The following is a 22,823-nucleotide window of genomic DNA, read 5'->3' on the forward strand; positions in this document are numbered from 1 at the left end:
CCAAGAAGATTGAGCTTGGCAAGATTAAATTTGCTCTGTGGAGATCTCCATCTTCACAGGAAAGTTCTTAAGGCTCTGTGAAGAGGGAGAAAAAATAAAAAAATTAAAATCCTGAACTGCACAGATCTCCTGAAAGTGACTTCTGTCAGGATAGGTCAAAAATAGCATCTGGCCTCCAGCCACCAGAATGCACTGACCTTTGGCTGGTGGAAGAAAAGAATCTTTGGTAGATGATTAGAGTTATATTTCTTACATAGTTACATAGTTTATAGGTTTCTTCATCCTATATGAATTTGTCAGGCTGTATTGATACTCAGTGGATATTTGTTATAAAATGAGTAGCACATTTGTGTGTCTGGTGGCTTAAGATGAGATATTGTGCATCTGCGTTGCCTTTCTTTCCCAGTTACGGATTTCTCTTTCTTAAAATGATGAATATAAGAACTGCTGTTTTATCTAAAAAAAAAAAAAAAATAAATTGTTCAAATATTGTGTATATAGTACCATGTTTATGGAATATATCCTTTGGATGCTTCTAAACTAGTGACATGAGCAGATTTTACAGATACTACTTTTACTTCTACTTTTCAGTGGCATTTGGGTAGTGGAAGTGTTTCTCGTATTCACTGAGAAAGACACTATTAAATGGTGTTTCTATAGTGGTATTAATCAGAATGGATTTCTTACCTCTGTAAGGGTCCACATATACACTTACACCAGTAAGCACATTAAAACACAATCCTTACTGGAGTAATATTATACACTTAATATTTGCTAAGCTGTATTTCCTATACAACAAAGGGTCAGAAATCAGATTTGGGCTGTGCGGAGCTGCTGCTTTCCAGTTTAGCATGAGGGAGAGAACACTCCAGTTACCAACTGAGCAAAATATTAATCGTGGCATACAGTTTGCATTAATTTAACATTTGTGATGTTTAGTGACTGCAGCTGAGATTCAACTCTGCATGGCAATGGACATATGTACCCAATCTGCTGAGATGGCACTGACCTGTATCAGGAGAAGGGTTACTTGGAATTAATTTCCATTAGCTGTTTTCCCAGTCTGTCTCTTTCAGCTGTTCCCCATGTGAATTATTCTTACAAAATGCAGTATATATTTTTGACAGCAAGACTGCAGGAAGCGCAGCCTGCAGCTTAAAGTAGACAGAGAGGTTTAGTATTTTGCCATAGCAGTCTAGAAAGTTGTAATATATTCTCAGAAATCAGTAAGTGTATTCAGAACGCAGTTCACTCACCAACCAAAAGCTCTGCAGTTGTTTTTTCCAATACCTGGAAGCCTGTGGGCCTAAATCGTTACGGCCCTTTGTCCCTTCCTTTGTCACCAAAGGGCCCACCAGGAATAGTTACTGAAGATTCTGGCCCTGCGTGCTGCTGCTACCATTTGTATGTACTGCTGAATTTGAGAGAATTACAAACTGAACATAGATATCCTCAGATACACTTGCTTATAATTCCTGAAATATCTGAACAGAAATGGTCATAGCGAGACTATATAAAGTACTATCTGAGATTATGTAAAGTGCCATCTGAGAAGTCAATCACACATGATCCAAACACCAGACCGCTTCACAGCAGTTTAAGTATAGTATAGTAATATAATATAGTATAGTAAATCACGTTAAAAATGTTTTTCCCAAGCTATGTGAACAAAATCTTTATTGAGTCAAGTGAAATCTGATTTTATATGAAAGAACTCGTAAGCCATCTTTTAAGATCTTATGTTCACTGTCAGGAACAGTAGATACATGTACATTATATCAAATAGTATCTTTATTCCCCTTTCCAGTTATTATATATCCCCTCTCCCCTTTAAGCTATTTTTTCTAATCGAGTTTTCATGCATTCATTTTATTGTACTAGAAGTTTAATATTTAAGCTGCTGAACATGCTGCTTGATTAGTAGAGGGCCAGACCCTGCTACACATTTTTATCATGTAATTTTATAGACCTATCTGCACCTAGTTAATCTTTTTCTCTCATGAACCCAATCAAATTGCCTTTATCTGAAGTACTTGTAGTTCCTTTGAGGCATAGATTTCCACTGGAGATCTATATTCTCATTATGGTTGATGATTCTGGCAATTTTATTTTTATGTGGTCTAGTCCTCTAGTCCGTCAGGGCTGAAGACGTGTGAACTAGGGCATAAGGTGGAGATTTTTTGTTGCTCTTCTGGAAATTAAGGTCTCCAAAATGCAGGCTTTGTGTATTTGTCAACTGTGATATAGCTGCTGATTTGCTAAGTTACCCCCTAATGAGGCTCAGGAGGCTTAAACACTGTGTACTGCTGGGTAAGAAACCCTCTATCATCTAATCCACAGCGAGCCCAGTCTGCCAGGAAAGTTAGGGACCTGGGGTGGGTACAAGTCTGAGCATTGTCAGGTGCAATTCCCTTATTAGCATGAGGACACCGAAGGTTGTTTTAGATGGATATAAGCACTGTGGTATCTAGTGATCCTTGCTCAGAGAAGCTGCTTCTTACTGACACTCTGATTAAAAGAGGGATTGGGAACATATATGGGGGTTGTGCCAAGAAATGATATGTGGGAGCAAATGGTTTACTATGGTTCTCTAATGGAAGTTGTGGCCATGAAGGGCACCTTGTGTCAGTCACATGCTGCAGGAATGGCTGCAGTGTGTTTGGATATGGGTGGATGGCAGCACAGGAAGCTTTGCAGGTGTCATGGGCTTGGGAAGCAAGAGGTCGGGCTGCTGTGACATGGGGGAAGGATATGAGGGTCATACACGGAGTGAAAACAACATGCAGTGGAGTAGCGAGAATTATATTTTGGGATTTTTTTTTTTTCCTTTTAAAATCTGTTGTTATTTTGAAAAATAAGGTTTTCTTAGATTTGAGCCAGCATAGTGTTCCTTTTGCCTTTTCTAATGCAACTTTTTGACCCCCAGGAACAGCAGAAAAAAAAAAAATCTGGAGTGTTGTGTTTGTTTTATTTTGTTTGTGGTTTTGAAGGATGTATTTAAGAAGTCAGGAAAACATATTTCGATTTCAAATTGAAATGTTTTGATTTCAAATTAATGACTTTGGAAACTGGGAAGGATTGCTGTTTCACAACTTAGAAACATTATTCCTTTCCCGTTATTACCAGGCTATTGCAGGCATACACTTAGCAAATATCAGAAAGCCTGAGTTTCATTGCAAACCCTTTTACATATATTTTTCAGGCAGCAAGTCAATGTGAAAGTGCCTCTCTACTAAGCCCATTGTATCTGTCTTTGGTCATGGGTTTGCTCTGTTAATATGTCATAGGCAAAACAAGCAGGTTACTAATCAAAGGTTAAAGGTGACTTGCTGAAATGGAGCTATCTAAGCCAGACTTAATGTGAAAAGGCAAAGAAAAGCAGGGAAAAGACAAAAAAGAGAGAACAGCAACAGCTTTTTCTACAATCTGTGCTGCGAGGGTGAAGTTAGCCTGCATATTCCTGGCTTATTTTGGTACACTTTACCCTATTTTAGCATACCTGAAACATATCTATTCCAGCATGGGTTATTTCTGTTTGTTAGGTGTATTTCTGTTTATTAGGTGTTTGTCTAAGACCAGACATTTCCTTGAAGTCTTCATCATTTTAATATCTATAATAGGTAAGTAAAATATAGGTAGCAATGTTTACGAGAAACCAGTGAGATGATCAGACTTATTTACACTAAGCAATGCAGAGCAAAAATGTTCCAGTTTGTACTGACCCTAGCTAATACATCTGCATGTTAAAAAGCAACACTCTACAGTCTTGCCACTTTGGGTGCAGAAGTCTGTCTGCATTAGCCTGGAGCTTCACCCAGACTAATAGACCTTGCCAAGAGGTGTAACATAGTGCTAACGTGCTTTGATGTTTTGCAGCTCAGAGGTACTTGCATACTTGCCAGGTCAGGTATCCTAGCATCCAAACGTAGATATCCATCCTTAAATGTTTAATTTGTAAAATGTTTTTGTAATAACTGGAAGGCAGGCATGTCTCTGTTTTAAAAAATCAGTAGCAAATGCTTGGAAAGGAAGTTTTTTCCTAAGCACGTTTGTTTTTAAACCTACTCTGGTTTCTGAAAATAAAAGGTAATCAAGAAATCGAAGAATCAAGATGCAAGTTGCAGATTCTTATTATCTTTTCATTACCATAGTTACTTGTGTATTGGATATATCATAATTGTGGTTAACAACCCATTGATTTTATCAAGAAAGTAGAGGGTTTTTTTTCCATATTGAAATTTAATAAAAGCATATAAGTACTAAGATAGGGTGAAGAACACGCTTTTTATCAAGTGATTCAACATTTTGATATTAGCACTGATGGAGCTAGTACATGCAATATTTTCCTAGTCATTAAATTCATTACTAGTGAATAATGTGTTGTGAAAAAGCATTGTAAAACAATATGTAGCCTTACAACTAATTCCTTCTTGTCATTTCATTCAATTTAAACCTATTTGACATTGTCCAAGTTAACAAGTTGCTCTCTTCTGTTCAGCACCTGCTGGTGACAACCCGTAAATCAGCATCTCATCCAGAAGCATGAAAGACCTCATTAAATCTATTTTGTGTGAGTTAACAGATCTCCAAATTAACCTTTCTTTAAAAATAGAATAAAATAAGGTAGTAAAGGTCAGCCTTTCTGTCCAACGAAGTTTGCTGACCACAGAGATTTTCAAGCCTGATGGCACATTTGTCTGCACAGTTGTCTCATCATTTTGGCAGTGATCTGTTTGATGCCAACGAGGAATGCTAGGGCTCTGGCTGAAATGTATTAGCAGTAGTTTGGTTTTTTTTAAAGCAGTCAGCGAGAAACAGAAGAGAAAATGTCTTTACATTTTTTTTTTTTTTTTTTTTTGCAAGAGCAGTAAATTGTTGATGTGAAACACCTCTTGTTAATAACTGGGGAGACAAGTGCTCATCTCTCCATTCACTTGCCAGCTCTTTAAATGGCAATACAGTCTTACATTTTACGTTTGATTAGTTGGAATTCTCTTTATTTCACTCACGGGTAAATACAAATAAATCTATTTTGACACATTAGTTACAGAAAGACTACATAAGAAAGCCATGTCTTACTTCAACGTGGACTGTTAATGGTTTATGGCAATTAATTAGACATCTGAAGGCAAAAACTAAGCCCGTATATGCTGGTAGTCATAATGATATTCAGGTATGTCTGAAAATGTTGGCAAAATATATATAGGGTGTAGAGGTAATGTACTTCCAATAGAAATCACAAGTGTAATTCACCTACATTATATATAAAAGACAAATTGTGAACATTTCCAAAATTTGCAAATGGCAATGTCTGTAAATAAAAACACTTCAGTAACATCAAATAAAGGCAGATGAAAAAGATAATGAAGCATTAAGAAGAAAAATGAAGATTTCAAGAATACAAATCGCGTTTTAGTAACAACATTATTACAGCAACATCTATGCTTTAGAGTTTGCATGTGTCTTATAGAGAACTAAAATATGGCTATAAAATATTTCAAGTAACAGTGCAGAGTGCAAATATTTGTAGCAGGGTGCAAAACGATTTATTTCATCAGTTAAAATTACTGCTACACTGAACCAGATTCATTTTTTTTCTTGCCCTTTTTATTTCAGGTTACACAATTTAAATAACAAATAATATGCTTCCACTGAAAAAGTGCATTGTATGGTGTGGTCCTCCCCCTTTACTCACTTCCGAACAGGACATGTTAGTATTAAAGTGTTTGGGGCTTGGTTCTGAAAAGCTGCTCAGTGTTGAACTCCATCAAGCATCTATGACACAAAATCACACCACAAAATGACTCATTTAGAACCTACCTATAATACAGAAGTTGAAAAAAATTATCAAGGGGACTTCAATGGAGAGATTATGTTCTGTATGTCTTATACTGCCAGTACTAAAATGACTCTGACATTTAAAAAATCATATATAACTAAAATATTGGTGCAATAAATTCTTTATTAAACATAATATTGGTGTCTAAAAAAGAAGAAAAAAATCACAGTTAATGTTGGCTTAGGCGAACGAACAGATTAATTTATGGCTTTGTTAAATAGAGGAAAATGAAAACCAGGAAATATTCTCTGAGTGAAAAACTTTAATGTAAAATCTGTCTCAGTAAATTAAAAAACCATTTTGCAAACTCAAAAAATATTCAAATCCGAACCTGAAATGAGTAAGTTTGTACTGAAAACTGCCTTAGATAGGATGTTAAATAAATCAGTTGCAGAGGATGCATATTGAAGAACAACTGGAGGAGAGCATAAGTTGATGATAACGAGCATGTTTCAGCTAAGGAATTCAGAAAACTGAAGAGGCAAGAGAGCAAATTAAGGAGAAATCCATAGCCAAGTGGATTAAGTGGTGAGTTGTTGTGTTGTTTTGGGTTTTTTCCTTTTCTTTAATTGGGCAAATATTGGGCTTCTTATTGTGGCTGTTAAGACGAAAAGGTATTAAACGAATCCTCACAGTGTTGACCAAATCTAAGCAAAAATAGAAGAATTCCCCAAAGTAAGGCAAAAAATTCTGATGTATTCAATAAATATCTTCTGTACACAGATGGAGGAAGAGAAGGCAAAGATGACAGATCATATGGTAGAATATTTTTTTTTCCTATGGAAATATTACATTATAGCTATTAATACTGGATGTTTTCAAGTGCTATGACCACGTATCTTCGTTCAGGACTGCAAAAATATGTATGGGAACAGCATGTAGACATAAGGCAGATAAGACTGCAAACATTGATGCCAATTTCTAGTAAGGTTCCATTAAGAATATTAAACAAGCTGGCTGGAGAGCTCTTGCAGTTGTTACTGTTGACTTCCATGAAGTTGTATAACACTGGGAAACTTTTAAAGAAATTAAAAGTAAGATAAGTGCTGTTTCCTATGCTTTATAAATACTGACCATGTAAAGTTTTACAAGGGTGACTTTCTCTGGCAGAATAACTGACTGAGCAATGCATAAGTCATTAATGAGAATTTTGATGTTAATATTTAATATTCAGTGGCAATTTAACATCAATACTAATTTACCACTGAAGCCATCCCTATGGTTTTATGAAAGATTTTCAATTGCCAGAAGGCTTAATCATGATTTTTTTTTACCCCAAAATCAAGTTAAACCAGAAATGTAAATCATGATAGTTCTGGGGACAGTATTCTATGTGGTTGCAGTGTTATCTTCAAGGGTGACTTCCATTTCTAGCACGCAAAATATAAAAACCATAAACCTTGGCAGGTTTACACCATATTATGACTTAAAGAATCACAGAATGGTTTGGATTGGAAGGGACCTTTAAAGATCATCTAGTTCCAACCCCCCTGCCACAGGACAGGGACACCTTCCACTAGACCAGGTTGCTCAAAGCCCCATTCAGCCTGGCCTTGAACACTTCCAGGGATGGCGCAGCTGTTCTCTGGGCAAACTGTTCCAGTGCCTCACCACCCTCATAATGGTAAAGAATTTCTTCTTTACATCTAACCTAAGTTTCCCCTCTTTCAGCTTAAAGCTATTCCCCTTTATCCTATCCTTTACATGCCCTTATAAAAAGCCCCTCTCCAGAGTTCTTCTAGGCTCCCTTTAGATACTAGAAGGGTGCCCTAAGTTCTCCCTGCATAAGAAAAGAGAAGAGCCTTCTCTTCTCCAGGCTGAACAAGCCCAATTCTCTCACCCTGTCTTCATAGCAGAGGTGCTCCAGCCCTCCAGTTATCTTCGTGGCCCTCCTCTGGACTCACTTCAATTGCATTCTTCATTTAAAAAGCTTCATGAAGAAAGATACTATTAAATGTTTTCTATAATGTCTGTTTTATTTCCAGCTGTCTGGAGGCTGTTCCTTCAGAAGCGTAGTGAGAATAATTGATATGAAGCCTTTTGAGTTGGTACGGAATGTGATCCTTCAGACCATCTGCAAAATGGTGGCCTTAGAATAAAAATGAATAAAAGAACTAGGTACTCACATATTAAATCTTTTTTTCTTCTCTATGATATTTTCCTTTTACGTGTAATAGAAAAAAACATCTAACCTTTAAATGCTTTGATTTGAACAATTTTTCATGATCCAGCTCTCTCAGGATTGTTTTAGTTCAGTTTAATATTTCTTTTGATTCATTGTTTGGTTTTGGAATGTTTTGTTTTGGCAGTTTTTTTTTTGGTTTTGATTATTTTGGGGTTCTTGTAATTTTTTGGGGGGGTGTTTGTTTGTTCGGGGTGTTTTGAGTTATTTGTGGGATTTTTAACTCTTGTGCCAGTCAGGGGTTAATAAATCACTATTGGAATAATTACAAAATTATTCCAGTTGAATAAATGAGTATGTCCTCATTATTGAGGCTGAACTGAATCATATTGGTATTTTCTTGATCTATTGGTATAGCAGTTTCCCCCTATGTTGTTAATAATGGAAAATACAGTTTATTTTTAAGGATGAGACTTCATTCATTAGGTAAGCCAATCCAATATCCATATGCATCATAAGGGGATGATCCCATTTGACTCCAACCAGATGCTTTGGCCATTTCTCTTGCAGATTTAGCACTTAATTACACAGAGCACGTCAGCTTGCTGAATGATCCAGGGATGACGGTCGATGCTAGCATTTACTGTGCTGGTACTGCCTTTATGCTGAGTCTTGCTATGCAGTGACTGTTATTTCTTTGTATTGGGGCAGGCTTTCATCAGTTTCTTAATGATCTACTTACAGAAGTTGAGCCAGCAGAGTATTATTCCCTGTTCCCCTTCCCACCTCCCCACCTCTCTACTCCCAGTTTCTTTGGATAGTTTCCTGAAGATTTTGTAGCTTGAACTTTCTCCCTGCAAATGTCGACTTTAGTGGAACTTACCCTAACCCTCACAAAGATTACCTTACAGCGCCAGCCAGCTGAGCCAACTCACCCTGCAGCTGCACAGGCTGATCTAACAAAATGGGGAGGAGGGAAGCAGGCAGGAATCCCTGGCTTCAGGGGTGGGAAGTAGGACCTCCCCTTTTGGCAGCCTTAGACTAGCATAGCTGGAATATGAAATTGCTTAAGGTTTCCTGAAGGATCTGGAAGTGTCTAACTCAGTTTTACATTGTCTAGTTTGTGCTCGTGTGTACTTTCTCATCACTCTTTGCAATTTGTATTTGCATTACAAAATTATTTGTGAGGCAAAGAAGTTCATTCAAAACTAGAATTTAAAAGTGCAACTGTGACTTTCCATAAATGATTAACCTGTCAAAATATCTACTTTAAAACTAATTCAGATCCCGATAGTGCCCCAAGACACCTGTACTCCCCCCCATAGTATGCATAGCTTGCTGTACTGTTGTACCTACTTATTCGACCTCCCTTTCTTAAGAAGGCACATGACATAAAAGGAACTCACTATCTGTTCACATATTTGTTCCTGTATTTTCCTAGGTTTCAGAGCAGGGTCTCAAGTTGGAGAGGTAGATTTTGCCATTTTGATCTGGTGTTTGGATCAGGCAGGTAAGGGCTATTAAACAAGAGGGAACAGGGAGGTTATTTCTGATACAAGTTATTCCTGCTCTAAAGTGTCACTCGCCTCTTTCCTCTACTGATTCTACTTTGTGTTTGTTTAACCATCACTTAAATATTTCAGAATGACACCTTTGTTTCCACGAGATTTCACAGCATTGCCGATGTCCACATAGGCTTACAGGCTGTGTGGGCTTGCTGTTAGGCTATCCAGATGTCCCCATGTGTGTGAGCAATACGTGGAACTTCACAAGTCGTGTTCACTGAAATGTGCAGGAGTTGAGCAAATCTGCTGGGGTCAGGAGAGATCTGAGAAAAGCAGCTCGTTCTGTTAGCTTGTTTATTCTGGGTGCAGTTATAATTTTCAAGCCACAGAAAGAGTCACTGCCTTCAGTCTAGACTAGCTCACTAGCCTCATCTGGTGTAATGTAGCTTTCTGAACAGGTTATCCAGACACGAATGTTTTTTTAGGGTGGGTGAAGAACATAGACTCATCGGAAGCTAAAGTTTTAACTTCCTATTAAGGAAGCTTTTAATACTTAGTTTTTAATACGTAAGTTTGTAGCTTTCCATATTACCACCTCCTTGTCCTTAGGCAGATACTGGAGCACCCATTTTAGTGGTGAGGTAACTGTACATTAGTCATCCCATATGCATTGATGAATTATGAGTTAATGCTGCATCATCTGAAAGCAGCCATGGGATTTGTGAGATTGATAAAAGTTGCTTTGTTTCCTTCATTGCTCATCACAAGTTTGAGTGAGTAGAGTGTACGTGTTGATAATTGTACTTTCATGTATCTAGAATGGCAGGCCTAGCTTTCGAAATTAATGGTCAATATTATGTTAAACTAAGAATGTTACTTTAAAACTGAGAACAAATAGTATATCAAATTAAAAATAAACTTGTCCTTCTGTAAGCTCTGTTCAAACAGTTTTACTGGTGGGTTTGTGAAGTTTGCAGGGATGTGCACCAAGTCCTGTACTTAAAAGATAATAGCACTTATCCTCCAGAGTCCTACTAAAGAAATAACATTAGAAATTATTTCCTCTCGGTTAGTTTTGTCAAGCCACAATAATTACCTGTATTTCACCTGACAGCATCCTTGCCTTTTCCCCAAGTTTTGACACCATGACAGGTTTTGTAGTTGGAAACTGAACATTTTAGCCCTGTGTTCTTGAGAATTAAATGCTTTCATTTGTCTTAAGTCTGAAATTAAAAATTAATACAAAATCAGTAACTTCAAAATTAGTAATATAAAATATGATTCTGCTAGTGATGAATTTATTTCCAGTCTATAATAAAGTACAATCCACAAATAAAGACTGCTACAAATATAACCTTTCTTCTTATGATTTCAAAATTAATTATAATTGCTTTATAAATTTCATTTTTTGTGAAAGTGTTAAAGTGAAACATAGTCATTAATTATACAACTGTTAATAACATTTGTTTAAGGACTTCATGCTGGTAAGACCCTGCCAATTGGTCCAGGCACCATATGAAGGCTTGCGGTGAGCTTGGATCGTTCTTATCTTGTCATGGAGTATTTAGGAGAAAATAGATAAATCTCAGCTCACCCTCTGAGCACAGCAGCCAACTGCTTTAGCATGTCTGCCGTAACTGTATCATCTTGCTATATTCTCTGCATCCTGTATTCAACTACTTCTGCCTGAGGCCTGAGCCACTCTAACTACAGAAGTGTTTCTGTATTTGCCAGGATGTTATAGAGCCCTATCGAGCACATCTTTTCATGGAGGAGGACTTTTCTGCTAGTACCAAATTGGTTCAAGTAGATTTCCCATAGCAGAAGAGAAAAGAAAAAGATTATGTAATTCAGTGAGGAAATTAATTGCAGCAGTCTCTCAAAGCAAACAGATTTCTCTTTATACTTGGTTATGTATGGGAACTCCTGGGCTCTGGAAATGAAATGTATATACTTCTGTGTATGTAAGTGCCTGTTTGTAGCTAAACGTAGTAGTAGTGTTCACAGTTAATATATATTTGGCTTTGAGCTTTCTCAGTACCATAAGATAAGAATTTTTCTTAAATGCTATGTACTTGTGCTTGTAAACCAGCAGAGCTAATTTATACTGTGTTTCTTTTAGCTGTTTATATCAGTTAATGATACTTTGTCCTCAGTTCTCTACACATATCACTCTGTGTGCTCTTCCCCCCATCCCCCACTTCCTCTATCATTGACACAAAATGTAGGTTTACTCATCAGGAAGGGCACTGTTATCTTTATATATTATAATTATATATATATAGAGAGAGAGAAAAATAAAATTAACATTCAGATTACTGCAGTCAATATACTTCACTGAAATTACCATTTTGCTGGCAATTTAGCAAAGCACAAGGAAAAATGTATAGAATCATAGAATGTTTTAGGTTGGGAGGGACCTTAATGATCACTTGATTCCAACCCCCATGCCATGGGCAGGTAAACAGGTGAATCTAAGGTGTTCTGTAAGTTCATCTGGGTGTAGGCTACTGGTTCACAACTAGATTTATTTTGCTTTGTTTTACAGCTCTAGACACAAATAGAGTAGGATTGTTAATGCACCATATCTTAAAAACCCCCAAAACTTCCAAATCAGCTGGCATTGCTAGAATCACTCAAACACCCAACAATGTTTTTCCTTCCTTTTATTTTCTTTTTCATTTGCATGTGTGGGATGGTGTTATGTTAAGCAAGGTGCTTTAAGAACAAATGGTAATTTGGGGATAAGAAATGGTGATTCAGCTAGAAGACCTTTCCTCCTGCAATTACAAAACGCAGTGAACTGAGAATGCAGAATTTCAGAAAGCCTGTATGGAAAGGGATCCCTGAAGCCCATTGGGTCCAGCCTTCTCTTGAAATCAGGGCCTTAGACTTAGATGATGCAGGGCTACGTCTCAAGCAGAGATTGATTCCACTAAGGGAGTTCCCACTTCTTAGCTGGGCAGCTAACTCCAATTTTTAATTGTTCTTATAGTGAAGGTTTTTTTATTATCTGGACAGAATAACCCCTGAACCAGCTTGGACCCATTACCTCTTGTCCTGTTATCACACACCCTTGTAGAGACTATCTCCATCTTCTGGATGACCACTTTTGAGCATTGGGAGACTGACTAGCTCCCTCTAATTCTTCTTTTCCCTAGGCTGCATGAATTCCTTCTTTCAACCTTTCTTCATGTGTCAGGTACTCCAATATTTAAATCATCCTGGTGGCTCTCCACCAGACTCTCTCCAGCTTGAGCTGGAGGGACCAAGTTCTTGATATTTCTTACCATCATTACCTTGGAAGTATTTTAACAGTGCAATGTATATGACTTTGTGAAACCCATCAATTTACTGCCACACTGTGTGTTATCATATACACTGGTTAATCCTGTGATTTATGTAATCTTTACATATGTCCTAAATAAAATAAATATAGTCTTATAGCCTAAAGACATCTATGTTTTGGTGCAGTGTTCAGGAGAGTTAAAGCATTTCAATTACGTATGTCTGTGCTTTTTCTTTTGTACTATATATGGTATGGGTACTAGAGTTTAGAGGGATGAGAGGAGGGATTGGTGTTCCTTGCTTTTTAAACAGAAAAAAACCCCAAACAAACAAAAACCCTATTCATTTGCTCTCTTATGTCTCCCACAATGCAAAGCTGCTATTGTACCAACTAGTGCTGAATACTGAGTGATGGTTTTAAATAGTCAACTAGATCATTTAACATATTTTGAAGCACAAACATGGCATCAGGAGGATTATGTACTACAGTTGAACTCCAATCCCAGGAATAATAGAAAAAATTTTCAAGGAAATCCAAGAAACAAAATTGTGCTCTCGTCTTAAAACAATGACTGACGACATTTGTATTACTTACATATTGTAAATTCTGATGTACCTTGACTCACATTAACCTCTTTCACAAGGATTACAATTCTTCAGAGGATCTCCTATATCTATGTAATTTACTCTCTGTCAAACATGTAAAACAAATCTCAGTAATACTTTCTGTTAGGGGAGGAAGGGAAATCTCTATCGTGGCTGGCCCTGCAGTTTAACTGTCCAAATCAGACAGATGTGAAAATCCTTGTTTCAACACCCATAACCATGGCTAGACTGCTTCTTGATTAAATACATTAGCTCAGAGAATCTGTTATTGTTTGGGTATGGGTTTGATTTGGGTTTTTTTTGTTTGTTTGGGTGGGTGGTTTCTTGGGGTTTTTTTTGGTGATGTGGGGATTTTGTCAAAAGATTATTGACAGAGGGTTTTTTAAATTACATTAAATAAACCAGGGTGAGATTAAGCATGTAAAAATGTGATATTTTTGTCTGTGCAGCTACTAGTGTTTAGTTTTAGCTCCCTTTTAAAAACAAAATCACCAGAAATCCCAGGCAGCAAAATATTTGAAAAAGTTTTAACTCTTAAGTACTTTCTTAATTGTTGCTCTTATTTCTTTCTTGTTACTGTGCCAGGTTCCACTTCGTGATTTGTGGTTTATCCTACTTCATTTATAGTTCTAGATCTTCCCTATCTATTCTCCGTATTTCATGGTTTGTAACACAGATCTTTTCTTCCAAGTAGTTCGTTTTTAACTTTCCATGTGCTTACATGATGTTAGAAGTATTTCTGTGATGACTAGTGGTAGGCATATTATATCTATGTCCTTCTTTTTGCTTATGAGCTTATTTTTGTCCTTTTTGCTATACGAGAACATGTCTATCGTTGTCTTACATTGTAATTATTTTTAAATATATGTTCATCCATAGTTACGAATCTTACTGTTGGCATTACAGAATAGAACTTGACAGCTGGGTAAATCCTATTTTCAGCATATTTTACTAGGAACTACTTTCTGCAAAGAAAAACAGAAAATATACAAGGTCCCATTTAAACCAAAAAACTGAAGGAGAACAGCTCTTCAGCACTAAATTTCCTAAGCTTACTTTCCAATACATAATCAAAACCTAGAAAAAGTAATTTGGGATTATAAACGTAACTTCATTCCAGATTGCTGCTCACTTTTGCATTTTCTCTGTATTAGGAGAAAATCTGTGGACCCATGTTTTTAGATTAAAGACTAGTTTTGGTAGTGGAGTTAGATGTAGAGTCTTTCACCACTATGAGGAGATAGGTTAAATGCCTCCTTCAGGGAGTGTGACCTGTGTAAAATCCAGCATTCAATCGCAGTCCCACTTTATACCACTTAGTTAAAGTATCACCAGACCAATTATAGCAACATCCAAGCTTATCAGAAGTCTGCGCAGAACAAAGTCCAGAGCTATTCCCTTATCCTAGAAGTTGCAGTAGCTCAAATTTGAGAGCTCTGGAAAGAACCGCATTTGCTGGTGCTGTTATTGTAGCTGGGCTGTGGACAAATGTAATTTTAGTCTCTGATCCTGTCAGTCTGGCATCTTTTACAAGTAGTGATTATATTACATAAAAATATAATCTGTCTGCCTTTCTTACAGGGTGGTTATATAGAAAATGCTGCATTTAAAAAAGGGAGAAAAAAAAAAAAAAGTTTTTAGAAGAGAATTAAGGCAAAGACTCCTAAGAAGTTAACTCAGGGAGGACAGACTTTTGAAAACCAGTGCACAGTGCCAAACTCATGTATTGAAAAGTTTTGGCTGAAATAGTGGGACATATAGATAATACGGTCCCAGAAAACTTGCCAAGGAAACTGCAGTCAGAAATGTAGGAAACTGTCCAAGATCAGGCCTCAAACATGCTGCATTCATTACCAGCAGCTGTGCATATAAGAAGTGTTTCTTTATACCACACAACCAAAACCACTGTGGCCTGTCACTGTTATTTTTATAGCAATTTGCTGACTTTTTAAGAAACAGGAAAACATTTAGCTAAAACAGAAGTTGAAATGACTGACAGAAGATAATTTAAGGGAATTTTAATGGCTACTGAGTGTGTACCATGGAACTGTGCTGAAGTGCACAGATATTTAAGATTTTACTTTATGCAATAAAATTCAGTGAGAAAATAAAAAAAAATGTGTCGATAATAATTTACTGTTTGCTGTAAATCACAGATGCATACCTTGAAAGATGCATTAAATGGCCATAAAGGGGAAGTGATATGACAGTAGTATTACTATTTTGAGCATTAGGATTTTAAGTTATTGACATTTTCTTTCAAGATAAATTCAAATATGCTTCCATTAGGGGGAGTTACATATTCATTACTAAATGCTTCAGATTTTCAGACACTGTTTGGTACGATAGATTTTCTCTTGGCTGTTTTTGTTAACTTACAGAATATTCTGTTACTATCAGTACCACCTTGTACCTCTGGTTTTAATTTGTTTAATCAGCATGCAAAAATGTGCTGCAAAGAAGGAGGTTCAATTTTATCAGTTTCTGAATATGTCAGGTAAAAAAACCCGGAACTATTATGGTAGTAAAAAATATCCTTATTAATTGGAGGATTTTCCAAAACGAAATACAGATGGTAAGATTTAGAAAACCTGGAGCAAAATTTTCTCTCTCAAGAAGTTTTTCCTTTGCCCATCTTTATTTCCCCCCCCCCCCCCATCTGTGAAACTGCTTCTGCCTCAGGGTAGTTCAGGAAATCTATCAGTGTCTGATTTGTTTACTTTGGTGCAGGAGCATTTTAAATAGCAATGTGACCCTTGTGCTGGATGTTAGCATGAGTGTTATCAAAAAAGCGAATAATACTGATGGACTTCAGCTGATAAATCCTTGTGACAGGCTTTAGAGTATAATAGTTTTAGATGAGGTATTGCAATCATGTAGTTACATGCCCAAGAACTCTCCGTCTAGCTAAGCTCCTGTGTAATGTAGATAGTGGCAGATCCTTTTCCTTTATATAGAGAACTGAGAACCACAACCAGTTGAATTCTCTGTGGAGTAAGTCCACTGCACGTTTGTCCTGCAATCACAGTAGAAGCCACTGTGCCTTTGCATAGTCCTTGGAGTACATTCCTCAGTGTCTGTGGTCCAGCTGCAAGAAGCACTGGCTCCTAGGAAACTTAAGAAGAACTTCTGGGAGGCCCCATGAGTAGGAAAAAGGATTTCAAATGCTTACAGTCTAGGATTCAGGTATACCACATTTGAGAGCTTGTCTCAAAATGAATGCCAGCATCAGTACTCTGCTCTTCAGGACAGAGCTGTGCTGGAGAGAGAGCAAAGTTGTCACAAAGGTAGGTGAACAAGATGAGAAAGGGCAATTCAAGGTGGGGAGGAGTGAAGGGAAGAGGAAGGGACAAACTGATGGCAGCAATTCCTGCTGCCATTTTCGATAGTCATTGTCCTATACCTAGATATATGACTGAGTTGTGTATGTGTAGATTATCATTGCAGAAAATAGTATTTGGCTCTCTGGGTGGTGGACTCAAAGATGTGAGAATAACTTGATTTGCCAAAAGTGGATGGAGACATTAAATTTGAAATAGAGATCTTTCCTGTCATAAAATCAGTATTTTTGCATACATTTTCCGTGCAATTTTAAGAACAACCTTTTTTTCCATAGTTTTCTACTATTCCGACTCCACTTCAACCAAGTACTGAGCTAATGCAGTGAGATGAGTATTTTGGCTCTAACAAAGCACAAGCATTCCCAGCAAATTGGAAGGAGGGAAGAGTAATGCCAAAGTATGGGAATTTCCAGATTCTTGAAAAAAGGCTGATGATGTTTCTTGCAGTGTAGTAGATGGCACGGGGAAGCTAAGGCAAGCTAGGGGAGGGAGGAGTACTTCAGGAAACATTGCTTTAGAAAGCAGAGCGAACTCTGACACTGGTAATGCTGTACCTGCCTTTTTACCAATATTAAGGACAGCTTCTATAAATTTGCTTGTCTTCAGGACATTTGAATTAAATGCTGCATTTTTACTGAATGCTTTTCTTATCTTTGAATCCTTCTCCAGCAAGCTCATCTTTGAACAGCCGATTTTTTGCCTCAGAACTGATCCAGTCACACTGGCATTTTCAATCCTAAATGTGGCTTCATTCTTTATGTAGGTTTTCATTTAGGCTTGCACTTTGCATGCATTGCTCTTAAATTGGCACATGGTGGGTGGGAGGGAATCCTTCCCTGTGACTTGTGCTGATTCATTAGCAGTCTAAAATCTTCCGTCATGCCACTGGCTTTTGTGTGCCCTCAGTATATACATACTATACTTAGTTTTTTTATTTTCCATGAGAAATACCTTTTAAGCCTAACGTTGTACAGCTTGCTCACATTTGCTCACATCTCTCATACAAGAGAATTCAGCTGGCCTTTGAGCTCTTTCTCTTGGCAGGTAACACCAGAGCTTGCAAATCTGGCAGTGATTGTGGGAAGGTCTTTGGTGAAATGCATTGTTAGTGAAATTATTTAGATTATGGAATTAGGAAATGATAGTGATAAAGTCAGCTGCTGTGAAAATAGCAGCTAAATGACAGAGCCAAACTCTGTGATTTCTGAAGCTTTTTTACACACGTGGATCCATAGTGGTCTGGTATCTATGCAGTGGAATGCCAGTCAGGTAAATGGAGTATAGGGAAGTGGTAGTGGGAAGAAAGACTTCAGGGACGATTACGTGTGATAACTACTACACAATATACTGTGTTCTGGAAACGTGTACGATGTTGCTTGAAGTACATTGCTTGAAGTAAGTCAAGCCCAAGCAGTAGCTGTAAGACCTGCAGTACAGACTCATGGTTTTGTGTGTGAGCACGAAGTGAAGAGGCTCATTAAAATGTAGTAAGCCCGTATAAAAATCCTAAAGTATGGATAAAATGAAGGAAGAAATATTTTCTTCTCCTTCTTCCCCTCTTGAATAAATGGTAACTTTAAATTCTTGATAGTGTCTACACCCTCCTTCTGAATATGCCACGTCTGCTGGTATCAAATAAAATTATTTCACTAGCAGTTCAGCATGTTGGCAAATACTGTGCAGGGTTGAATGTGGAAAATGATCGCCTGCTTTCTAGGAGAATTAATATCCAATAAAATACTTCAAGGTGTGCCATAAATGCAATCCTAGATGCACTACAGCACTTAGTCTTGTACCTAACAACTTCCCCCCCCCCGCCCCCAACACCAGGCATTCATCATCTGCCTGAACATGTACCACAGGAAAGCTTGTTTATGTGGGCAGTTCTGAGTGTGCATAAAGTGCATATAAACCCTATTCTTACAGTTTCTGAAAACCTTTTTTGTTTCTTTTTTTTTTTTTTTTGCTCCTGGAAGAGGAGCCTTAACAGCAGCCTGCCATGCTTTTATATATATATATATATATAAACCCAGGTTAATATTTTGCAAAGCATTTATTTTATTTAAACGTATGATTTTTATAACCATTTTATATATAGACCACTTGCAGGGATATGGCTCACACCAGGTGTCAGAGTAGTGTGACATAATTTTTATGCCACCTTTCCAAGGCAATAAATGTCATATAAGCATACACAAGTGCAGATATAGTACTTTTAGATGAACATTCTCAAACTGTATGCTAGAAATCTGTTTGACAGACTTACCCAAAGGATGACACTTTTTTCTGATCTTGCCAAAGCAGCAACTGTGTAAAAACAAAATTTGCTCTGGTGGCTGGTTTTTTTCCTCCAAGGAGTTATGATGTAAAGGGAGGGAGGAGAAGCTGTGATTAAGAGAAAAGAAAGAGTTTCTTTCTACTGGGGAAGAAAAAGAAATTTCTGACCAAAATGATATAGCGAGTTTTCAGTCATCTACCCTACAATAAAAAGACAAAATAGAAGATGAAGGACAGCAGCAGCTGAACCCACAGTCCCAGGCACATAGTTTCTGTCATGATGAGTATAATGCTTATTCCAAGAAATATGTGAAATATTTTTGTGGGAATCACATGGATATTGATTTTTGTGTGTGTGTGCATGCCTCTATTTTTAAAGTAGCTTTTTAAAGATGTAATATCAGAGAAGTGCCTTGAACTTCTTTTTTTTTTTTTTAAAGATGAAGAGAATACAAGTTAAACTTTGTAGAGGTATGAGATTCCAGCTTCATCATTAAGAAGAATAGTACAGTTTTTTCTAGAGCTTGTTCTCTTGTGATAGGATTGCTCTGCTGGTGGTCTTTACCAATTCTAAGAGATTCACAATAGGGTAGTTTTTTTCACGAAAGCCAATTCTCTTTGTCAGACCTCTGTACAAACCTATTTTACTCTAAATGGATTGTTTCAAACAGCCTACAGATACCTTGTTATAAGATGTCCTGTATCTCATGAGTTTACAAACCAAATTGACCTCTTTTTGTTTCCAGTTACTTTTTTATATCACTTTCATTTGCAGTAAATATCTTTCTCTTTTTCTAACAAAAGTGTAAATTTTTAATTAAAAAAAAAAAAATAAAAAAACAAATCCAGTAATCCAGAGGGATTTAGAGCTGTGGACCTAAGTCTTAAATGTAAAACTTCAGTCAGTTGGAAGCTGCTTATTATGAAGATTAGACACCCAGTCTCCAGTTTGGAGCAGTACCTGTGCAAGCAACTGCTTATTTGCCTTCTTTTACAGATGAAAGTCAGTGAGTAGCAGCTGCTGATAGAGGTTACTGAAAAAATGGGAAAAGAATACGAAAAACTAAGGGAGAAGAGTGCCACAACTGTGCACATTTTAGGATCTCTAAAACAGTTTTCTCTTCAGGGTCCTAAGTATGATGATTGTGCTGAAGTGAGTCTTGCAAGATACAGACAATATTCAAATTCATAGCTAATTCAGTTTAGAGATACAAGACTCAGATTATACTGAGATATTTCTTTTTTCATTGAAGGGTTTAAACTTTTTCCTACAATTCTATTGCTTTTTCCTCTAAAATCAGGTAAAACGACCTGAAAACATCAGAGCATTACTTTTTTTATTGCTTCATCTCACTACTGTTATTCATATAGCAGCTCTTCTGAAACAAATAGGATTAACATTTTTCTGGAGGTGTGGGAGAAGCAGGGGGGTGGGATCTATTTCTTTCAAAGGGCTCATCGATACATCACCTCATTCCCCAGAACTTTCATGAAAAATGTCTTCTTTCTCATCACTGGGCTGTACTATAAGATAAGGAAAGCATGTATGCTTTGTATTTCCAAGAACTGTGTTAATCATTCAAAGCATATGTGCCCTTTTTCTTTGCTGGCTGACTGGTACTGTCTGCATTCAAACACAGGAATGTATTAGTGAAAAGGTAACTAAATCTACATAAGTACTATGGAAGGCATCATAATCATTTTTTATGTCTTCAGTAATTCAGGTTTTGGAGATCAAGATACTGAATTTGTATAATAACTGTAAATTTGTATTTCCCCATACCTTTATTTATTACAGAAATTAATGTAAAGTAGGATGCAGGAGGGCTGGAACTAGATGATCTTAAGGTCCTTTGCAGCCCTTAACCATTCTGTGATTCCAAGCAGAGCATTGTACTCTTAAACAGCAAAATTCTATGTATTATTACACAAAAATATTTCTCTTTTTTACCTTGCCTGATACTGCATTGAGCTCACTGGGAATTTTGTCAAAGAACAGCAGAAAATTATTTACTTCAATATCTTAATCTACAGCACTCAAAAATCACAGTACAAACATAAAGTGGATGGTTTTGTGCTGCTTCTTAGGAAAAAAAAAACACCCCAACATATTATCCATGTACATTGAAGAAAACTGTCACACTTCAATCATTTTTTGAAACGACTGTATTTTTGCTATAGCTTTTGCCCTAGCCCGGTTTCATCAACTTGCTTACAGTTTTCACTTTATTTGTAGTGAAATGCTGAAACTCCAAAATTCTTAACACATTCTTGGAAGGGGTTCTAAAATGTAGAGTAAAGCTTTATCTATGTGACTTAAAAGGGGGGGGGGGGCGTTTATTGTTTTCAGATTTGAACACTGATTCTGTGAGCTCATGATGGTCTTAGTCTGTTCTCATTTAAATCCACACCATTACTGCATGAAAAACGGCTCATCTCAATGTTTACTTGTGAGAAACATCTAGTCAATGTAGTATACTATAAATGCTTAAGAACTGCAAGATGTTCTACTTGCAAATACAGTTGGGCACATGTGCTTTCTTATGGGAACACATTATACTACTAATCCTGTTGGTATCACATAGTATCCTTAGACCTTTATTTCTAGACAAGAATTTGCTTTTTTTTAATGCACTTCCAGCAGGAACTGGAAAGGTAAATTATAAATATTTTGCTTGATTAAGTCTGTTTTGTAAAAGTCTGTTTTGAGAGTGTATGTTGCTTTTGTAAATGATACCTTATCTGACAAAAATCTTCCAGAGCTCAATACCCTGCTTTTTTGTAGGGTTGTAAGCAAAACAGGTTCCAAAGTGATGTACTAATGCTGTGTAATTTTGGCTTATAGGTAGATATTTCATTCATGCTTGCTCGTAATGCACATACGGACAACAGTATTTCTCTGCAAGGTACACCTAGCATTTCTGTATAAGCAGTTGTAACACTAATTAACTATTTATGATAGGATGTCATAACAAGGCACTTAGGCTACCATTATTCAAATAGGTGAATTAGTATTTGACTAGAAAGGTGTTTGTTCCCTCTTAATAAAAGTCAGTGGTCATCATGAATGTTGATAAATAGCTGAAATTGTTATCTTGATGATGAGAAGAAGAAAAGTTCAGCGATTATGATAGGCTTTGGAATACTATCTAAGACAACATGTTTTCTCTCTCCCAGGTGCTACTATTGTGCTATTGACAAGTCAGCTTTCTGTCTCCCTTTGTCATTTTAAAAATGGGCATAATAACATCTTCTACTTTGGCATGATGGTGCTCAGAGAAGGTAACAGTAAGGACTGAATCATTATGTGCTGCAAGGAGCACAGCTACTCGTACCTGGGACACTCAAGTCTAATGACTACCCAAAACCACCTCCAGTGTAACTTCTTGAGTTCTTTCCAGGTGTCAGCTGGAGGTGATGGAATTACCACTGTGTCAGTTCTCCATGATAATACTCATTTTTAACAGAGAGCGAGTATGGATGTTTGTTACTGCCTTTAAATTCCTGAAAACTTGACACAAATTCAAAAACAAATACAAAACTTAATCATTGTAACTAAGCTGCAGTATTCCTCCCCCCTCAACCAAATGCAGACTAGCCAGTTTGAAAGCTGAAACAAAGCCCTGCCTCCAGAACCTAACCACATTCACAATTCTCCCCTGTTTTCATATGCTCTGGAAAAATATGCACTATGCAACATGCTATGAAGACCATAAAATTTGAGCTCTTCTGGATCAGGGAAGAGGAATCAGTTCCAAAAGCTTTGAGTTCCCACAAAGAACATCCTGTTAGCAGTTCCTTGCCCTTTTATACCAGCAAGGCCCCAGCTTGGTTGTTTTTACTGA

At 37.0% G+C, this 22,823-nt stretch overlaps 1 protein-coding gene and 1 long non-coding RNA gene across 2 annotated transcripts in view; one reads left to right on the forward strand and one right to left on the reverse strand.

Annotated features, from left to right (window-relative positions):
- Positions 1 to 22,823, forward strand: part of TENM3 (teneurin transmembrane protein 3) — a 422,372-nt gene that overhangs the window by 148,234 nt on the left and 251,315 nt on the right. The gene's annotated exons all lie outside the window — the stretch shown is intronic.
- LOC136022157 (uncharacterized) overlaps positions 1 to 22,823 on the reverse strand; it is a 34,522-nt gene that overhangs the window by 8,416 nt on the left and 3,283 nt on the right. The window contains exon 2 of the long non-coding RNA XR_010616020.1: positions 18,968 to 19,086. This is a non-coding gene — a long non-coding RNA (uncharacterized LOC136022157). The remainder of the gene's footprint in view (positions 1 to 18,967; positions 19,087 to 22,823) is intronic.

Source organism: Lathamus discolor, chromosome 1 (genome assembly GCF_037157495.1).
Source record: "Lathamus discolor isolate bLatDis1 chromosome 1, bLatDis1.hap1, whole genome shotgun sequence".
Classification (NCBI taxonomy): Eukaryota; Metazoa; Chordata; class Aves; order Psittaciformes; family Psittacidae; genus Lathamus; species Lathamus discolor.